This window comes from Aplysia californica, unplaced genomic scaffold, assembly GCF_000002075.1.
Source record: "Aplysia californica isolate F4 #8 unplaced genomic scaffold, AplCal3.0 scaffold00090, whole genome shotgun sequence".
NCBI classification, from domain to species: Eukaryota; Metazoa; Mollusca; class Gastropoda; order Aplysiida; family Aplysiidae; genus Aplysia; species Aplysia californica.
In genome coordinates, this window is record NW_004797360.1 from 459,601 (window position 1) to 468,465 (window position 8,865).

Sequence of the window (8,865 nt, forward strand, 5' to 3'; positions counted from 1 at the left end):
ATATATGTAATATTTGAGCCAGCATGGTGAAATCAGGTGCTCGTCAAAATACAGAAATTGGAGAAACAGACATTTTTCTGGCAGTTTGGAAATTTTTATCGAATTTTTATTTTTCGGCTCAACCTATTTTATGTCTATATAAAAGCACATTTCCGTGTGAAGATAGATGGATATTTATTGCATTTGAAGCAAGGCAAATAAATCAGCTTTTAGATTATACCAAAAACCCCACATGCCCAAAAATTGATGAGCGTCTGATTCCACTTCGTCGTGACACATATTATGTGTATATTCTATTTACATTCAGTATAGCGTGTACATTGCAAATATGCACACAGAAAAACATGCACATTGGGAACAGACTTTCAGGTTTCAAATTTTTAAAATATATTCTTTGTATCTAAGACATGTACAAAATGAAATTCACACATAAAGAATCTTTTTTTCTCTTGTTTCCTATTAATTTTAAAAATTTGATTCAACAAAATTTGTCAATGGAATAGGACAGCTTTTAAGAAGCCTGAAGCGGAATAATAGCTGCTGCAGAAGTCCGCTCTGTAGTCACCGCTGACCCGCATGGTATTGGCAATAAGAGCATAAGTGGTTCCTAAAGTGCAGGCGTCCACGGATTATTGCTTGACCACTCGCATTGAGTAGATGCAGGAGGCAGGGGGAAGGAAATTTGTGGCATACTTGTAGACTGTGGTGGTGGTGCTGCTGCCTTTGACATGACAGTTATTGAAATCGGCATGGCAGTCATGATTCATCCACATGCTGTGAAGTTCTGGTTGGTTGTAGAAGCCAAAGGATTTATCCAGATCGCAACTTTCCTCGGACTGCCGATCTTCCTCCGTACTGAAAGAATTGGTTTCCATGTCCTGATAATTTTACTATGTACATGCGAGACTGTTTGTTTGACTGGCATAGAATTATCAAGATAATTTACAATTTTGAATATTTTAAATATTAAAAAAACCCAACAGAATTGTGACATGGTGTGTATTTGTCTATAATTTTTCCATGCCATTGGCTTTGTAAAGTAATGATGAGGTTGTGGGTTCAGGGGATTGAACCTCAACTCGGTCTGACATTGTGCATTGGGAAAGGCACTTTACTAGTAAAAGTTGCTAAACCATCGAAATTTCGACTAATTTCACCTTGATCCCTCACAAATCAAGATGTTCTCATTTGTTGATTATCATAATAAAAATTATATTGAGATGTTTTCAATTAAATGATGTACGTACTGTCGTTCTCTTTGAATTCTGCGCTGGTGTCTATAGTGTCGCTGTTGCACACTTCACTGTTGTATACAGGACACTTGAGTTCGATTCCCAAATTGTGACAAAATTCTTAAGGAGTACCTCAGTCTTTCTGCTTGGATGTTGTATCCCTCTTTCTCAGCCCGCGTTGGCCCTGACACAGGGTTAGAAGCACGCCTCGTAATTGATCTAAATTGTGTCGATGGGGGCACAAAAACACATACGTTTTATAATTCTGTTGTTGAATGGGATCATGTTGTATTATAATACAGCCAGGCCAAGGTGTGTAACCTGCCTGCTCCTTTTATTTTAAGTAGCTTTCACTATGCACTTGTTGGAAAATCAATATGGTGATACTGACCTGTGAATTTCTCTGAAAGTGATAAATTAATGTACTTCTTTGGATGTTTTTACTCATTTTGCCATCTCATCTGTGTGTTTTTTTTTCGTTTGTTTTTATTTTTTGTGCACATGACCTGGTTTGTGAACTGTAGCCAGAGTGATTGTCTTTTGTGAATATATTATGTGTGTTCTTTGTCAGATTATGAGTGTATATACAAATATTTACGAAAATTGGCCCCCACCAGGGCTGTGCCACCAAAGATAGTGTAGAAGAGAATCTTTGGTGCTACTAACTGAAGTTGTCTTTTGGCCTTTCCCAAAGCGGGGATATTAACATGTTTTTATGCACAGTAGAATTATAAATGGGCTGATTTATCAATGTCATGCTCCTACTGTGCCGGAACAACATAGAAAGAATTTTACTGATATATATGGGAGAATGGTGTGGATTTGGCCATCAAGTTTGAAAGTTAAAAGAAATAAATCTCACACCGAGCATATATTTTTAGGTGGAACAAATTGAAACTTCACAGGAAGGTTACCGAAGTGAGAACATTTAATTCTCCTAAAAACCAGCTTTCAAAAATCGGTTTTCAAATACCAGTTTACAAGATATTGTGGCATTTGAACTTAATAATGCGTGCAATGACTTGATATTGAGTGTTCACACTAGTAGGAAGCATTGGGCCGCCTACGGGTAGATTTTGGCCACTGTGTGGGGAGGATGGGGCACACCGGGAGGGGTTTGACGCGGGTAGATAAGCATCATAAGCTTGCCTCTGCTTGACCACTATACACTGTATGCCAATTCCCGTAACCTTTTAATTAGAGCCAGCCACTTTGGAAATCGCTCTACCAATCTGAAGCCAGAAAATATTTAATTAAATGGTCTTATAATTTTAAAAAATCGCTCAGCCAATACGAAACAAGGAAATGTTTAAACTTAAACGGTCTTTACAAAAAAACCCCCCCAACAATCCCTGAGTCAAGACAAAATCAGCAGATATTTTAAACAGGGTGAGCAAAAGCATTGATTGACCGAGTACTTATTTTATGCTTTTTTCATATTTAAAAAATTAATCGTGAAAAATTCTTCAAATAAAAATGTAAAAGCAAGTTACATGTTGTGTACTAAAAAGCCAGGCCCTCAAAGGAGTGGTTTTTTGTTTGTTTAATTAAAGTAAGAACAGTTGTGGTGTCGAAGTGGCTTCTATGCATTTTCCTCGTCTTCTTTCCTGTTTTCCCTCTTCACAGGGGCCAGCTTTTGAGTTGGGAATTTCTTTTTTTGTTGACTTTTTTCTGTCCTGATTTAGTGCCGATATTTGTACATGATGTATGTTGCGCAAACCTGTGCCAACACTGTAGAAACTGTTGTGAGGCCAGTTTTTGAGTTGCCTAGCAACATGATTGGGAATATTAATGAACCCTCTATACATGGGTGGAAGAAATAGAGCTCTCAGGGGATGACCTTCACAATCGAGAGTCGCTACTTCAGAATTACAAAGTTCTATCTGCTCAGTAGGCTACATAGTTGTGAGAAATTTGATTTAAAAAAATTTGAGTTTCAAAGCTTTTTCATATGCAGTTCTTCGAATATTGTGATAACGACTCCGCGAATATCCTTACAATTTTGATAAAGCTGATAGGACATTTGGTTTCTGACCTCATGTTCATAGTAACTCAAAACGGCCAAAAATGTCAGATAAAACAGCTAGGGTAGCGAAGTGTTGAGAAATGTGAGTGAAGGTGTTCATGTTTTATACATCTCTCCCGAAGTTTCTTCTATTTTTCCATCTCAAGTGCATTCAGTCTTGTGTGAGCTACTGTTCAATTTGTTTTGTCTGTCACATTTGAAAAGTGGGTGGTTGGCTGGCGCTCTGGTGTCGTTTGCTCCTTCTTTCCTATCAGCAGCTATCGTCCATATCTCTCCTCCTCCTTTTTTTCGTTTGTTACTCTCTTGTAACACCTCTAATCTTCGACACTCATATGACCTTTTTGTGTTGCAATTGCCGTGAAACTCTTAGAATGTTCTAAAAATAAACCGTCATATATATATCTGTATTGATTCCGTCTCAGCGGCTGGATTTATATGAACGTATGAAACATTTTTGTTTGTGAAAAGAGACATGAATTCCTTCAGCCGCTGTGAGAGATACTTTCTTCTATGAAATGTATACTATAAGGCGAAGAAGATCGAGTCCCATGGTAAAACAAACGAATGGGTTGTTATTGTTATTAATGTGCTAAAGTGTGGTTAATTATTGTGGCGGGTGGTTGGAAGGCGCCGCTGTTGTTAGGTCCTACATCTTTTTTACTCTCCCTTTGTTGTTTCTGTCTGTCTGTCTGTCTGTCTTACTTTTTCCCAGCACCAAATTTTAAAGATGTAATGACCATATTGTTGATGTGCTTCTCTTTGCTCAAACTAACGAACAAAGCAAATTGTGTTTTTAGTAGGGGCTAGAGAGCTTCATCAAATTGACAACATAGATGTGACGCTAATTCGGCATAATAATAAACAAATTCAGAAGTCTGTTATTTTTATTCCCACATCTAGTTTTCTTCTGTTTTTTTTTTGTAATGTGTTCGGAATTTTGTTGTTACTTTTTGTTTGTAAAATTGTAAATAAGTAAACTATTTTACAGCCCAATCTCTGTTGGCTGCCTCAACCCTACGAGCGGGTGGTTGGCGGCTGCTCTGGTATGATTTAAATTGCTCCTTCTTTCCTATTTAAACATGTGTCGTCATTAGACTTCAACGCTTACTAAAACAAAAACAAAACAAAAAACCCATCTATTCTGCCGTACGCTGACAAATCACCTTTTTTCTTATTCATAACAGTTTGGAGTAGTCAACGATTTTCGGTTTCCTCATCTGTTGAGCATATTAATAGATGGAATGACTTTCTCTTCAGTGTACACGATCAATCGTTGATGTGTGCAAAATAGTTTAAATATTGAAAGAAAGCCAGAAATCGTTGATTTCTCCACCCCCTGTGGTGGTGCTACTGACTGAAGTGTCTTTACGTCAGTCCCAAAAAGGGGGACTTTAACATCTTGAGTTCTTATGCACAGTAGAATTGTAATTGTAAATGGGCTGATTCATCAATGTCATGCTCATAACTGTGCCTGAACTGCAACTGGGAACTGCTGCTTTGTCTCTCCTAATCCTTACTATTACTATCGTCTTTTCCCCCCTCTACTTTTTTTGTATGTTTGTCGCACTCTTGTGACCCGCTATATCCGGGGTACCTTGATAGTCAAGCAGACTTTGTGCTGGTGAAGCTAGAGAGGTGAGCAGAGTCAGTCTGATTCCCTGTAAGGACTTCTCTGTTGACATCCACCCCTTGGCGCTCGTATGACCTAATGCAGTTGCGAGCGCCGTAAAACCTCTACTAAAACAAAACAGTTGATTTCTCGAAACTGCCGTGATTAAGGAAAAGGCCTTTTGTCAGCTCACGGCAATTGTCCTGATCTCTCCTCCTTTTTTGTGTCTGTTACTCTCTTGCAACCACACTTCTAATCTCCGGCACCCATACGGCCTTGTATGGTGATGCAAGTATTGTAAAACTCTTTACTAAAACTAAAACAGCCTTTTGAGTCCGATCCAGCCTGGATTGAGTGTGACATTATAGATATAGATAGAAAGATATTAAATAGATGGATAGATAGATATTTTTTTCTTTTAAGGTTGTGTATGGTAATGAACATTTATTATTTTTTATATTTATGTGCCTTTTTTTTATCCATCTAATGAAGTAGAACTTGGGTCCATGATGAGTTTTGCCCGGGACGACACTTTGAGTAGTTTGAGAGATGAACGGGACAATTCACGGTCTCCTCACTCACTCACTGCACTATTTGGCTGCTGAACGTATCCGCGAAGTGCACAAGCTGAAATTCTTGTGTAAACTGTTTACATAATATTTAGAGATAAAACTCGATAAAAGCTTTTTTATTCTGTACTGACAGTGTGATAATTCTCGGATTTTAGCCCAGTGGACACAGATAAATACATTATAATATTTATGAGTTTGGTTTGTACAATGTATTTTTGTATGAAATGACAAATGCATGGTTAATTTGTAGAAAATGGCATCAGTTTAGAATCTACGAATAATTTGATGTGTCTATTTTCGGCCGACAAATCCATTCGTGGATTACGAGAAGTAACTCATTTTGTCAGCACACCCAAAGAGGTTATAGGCCTATTTAGTACTTTGTTCCTGTATAACCTCATTGCGCACGCCTCACTTGATATAGAAACACCGCTGAGGCATAATGGACACATTTAGCCATAGTGGGCAGCTAAGTGCAAAAATCAGCCGAATCATTCACATCGTCATACAAGCACCAAAATTGGCATACATATCCATTATGACATGCTTGTTCATAAATCGAACGTTTATCACGCAATTTTTTCAAAGGTCCGCCATTTTTCAAGATGTCCGCCATTGCCGGTATGCGCAACCATAATGTCACTCAGCATGAGGCAGTAGAGCAAATTATATGATTTTGGTGTCAAAATATAGGTAATCAACCACGAAGAATCCAAATTTGCACATCCTTTCACGCTAATCACCACCTTAATATGTTTTTTAAAACATATTATAACTATTTAAGTGATTTTAAACTACTATGATAGATTCAAAGAAGGTGCCACTAACCACAGACGCTCAAAGGATCGAGAGACTCCATTCCCCATCAACAGTGGTCTGTCAGTGTTTGCAAAGACCAGGACGAAGAAGCTCGTACAGATGCTCCATGCGAATGGGTTAAGCATATCCTATGACCGAGTGCTGGAGGTGTCCGCCGAGCTGGGGGAGGGGGGGGGGGAGGAGATGCTGTTGTGTTTTAGTCTATACGTTCTTATACTATCATGCCACCCAGCCGACTACAAGCCCTCAGGAGATAGAGGCCTACTGTCCAGGCCCACAGGTAGCAGATGCCCCCCCCCCCCCTCTCTTATCTTGCTGCCTCGCAAAGCGCTGGCCTACGTGTGTTCATTTGGTATCGGGTATCCGATGACCACTTAATTGCATTACCGCCAAAGATAGTACATAACAAGATGGGCCACTTCTCTCTTTGAGCCAATTAAAAAAGTGTCCTCCAAATTTGGTGGCGCCCTCTTCACAAAAGCGCACTCTTTGCGAACAGAGTTACCCTACTTGAGTTTTAAAAAATCAAAGTGAAACTAGCAAGTTTTGGGATAAATTTCGGAAGAACGCTTTTTTTAAATGGTTACGCTGACAAAAAACCTTTTCCGGAGGAAAGGGTGATGGTTTTTCTTCGTTTAATTTGACTTTAGAATGAAAGGCGAGAGGTCATTAAAATAAAAAAAAACCTAAAACTACGCACTGAACGTACCCGAACTGCTGATGAACAGCAGTCGATCTGCGCACGCAAGGAGGTGCTATTCCTATTCTTCTTCTGGAAAAACGAAAGAGAGCTTCAAAACAGACCGCAGCGCCATCTGAAGCAAAGAGCATACTTCCTGCGGACACTTTTTAGGCTGAGTGAACCATCTTGTTATGTACTATCATTGATTGCATTACCGGTCACGGCGACACCTCTTGTTTGTCTGTAATTTAAGAGACTGGTATGGATGCCCTTTAATTAAGAAGTAATCAAAGAGACCACCCATTTGCCTTACACGGCGCGAAGTTCGTTTGGTGTGTTGTGTGTTGTTACCACCTTCAGCATTTTGTGTGCGTTGTTTTCTGAATATTTGCTCCTTTTTTCTGGATTATTTTCACAAGTGTATAACTTGGAGTACTTGTACATTATTCTGTCGATGATTGTTACCTTGCACTCTTGTTTTATCTAAACAGTATCGGTGGTGCTTTCTTTAATTGTGGGATTCAGTAGCTGCTGGAACTAGCACTGTTTATTTCAACCTCTGCTGTTCATCAAGATGGCGAGGAGTCCGAGGAGCCAGACAGGATAGATACTTATAGTGTTTCAAGAACATTGAAAAGCGGTGATAACGGTAAATATAATTTGAACCAACACAATTAACGCACATACATGATCTCGTTATCTTATTCAGCGATGCAGTGTGTCTACCAGGACTTATTGTATATGTAATATTTTCTGTTGTTTCACGTACTTTCTTTTCTATTACGACATGATGCAGTACAAATTCTGCCGTGAAGGATGGCAATAGTAGAAGAATGCGAGTTCTTAGAATGAAAGTAATTTGAACTACACTTTACTTGTAAACATTGGAAGAAATGTTCTGTGAACGATAATTGTAGATCTGGATAGAAATCAGTCTAGTGATCAGAAGGTGACAGTCTACAAATTTCCTAAAGACTTCGAGAAAGCAAAGCTTGGGTGGCGAGTTTGCCTAATAAATGGAAGTAGAGGGTGTCACTGATTTTATAGCTTTACCTTGCATTGGCATAAAAATGTTCAAAATAGATCTTACAACCTGGAAGAGGCCATCGTCTAGCAGTAACTCCAACACTTTTCCAAGTGCCGAAATCGTATGTTTCGTGTTATCCCGAAGTAAGCCCCGACCAACTACAGATGTCGTGCTATGGACATTGATGAAATAAACGCCTTCAACAAAATGCAAAGCCGATGTATTTGACGATCAGTTCACATTGATATTCCGGAAACATGGAATAGTTGCACCCGATGAGGAACTGTCACAGTATCATTTTCTTTGGTAAAGAAAGAGATGGTGCTATTCCAAAAGTTTCAGTCTATTTTCAAGTTATTAGTTCCTCTACTGGTGCTTTCATCTCTTTTGAATCATACAGACCCCTCCTAAGAGTCAACCACCTTTTCCTGAAATCAATAAGTGGAGAGAGTAAACTCACAGAATTACTTCGTTTTGTTAGATCGGAAGAAAAGAATGACAGGAAATTTGAATTTATTTTTTGTAGCCGATAAATTGTTCTTTTGAACTCCCCAAGAAATGGGCGACTGTCTAGTGTTGTTGGTGTATGTTTCCAGTGGAATATGTGTTGTTTTCTAATTACCTATACGTATGTATATATATATATTATATATATATATTATATTATTGTCTGTTTCTGTTTGTGTTTGTGGCATGTGCTTGCAAGATTGTAAAGCCTTGCTTGAGAAACATTTAAAATATTGTTCTATTTATGTTTACCGCTTAATAAACACGCAAAAAGTTACTACAATGCTTTCCTTTACACTTGTACATCTGCCTGCCTCTCTCTCCATCCTTCTCCGCTATTAGACTTTTTCCTACTATGATTTAAGTGTTGGTATTTTTCCAGTTAAAGCAT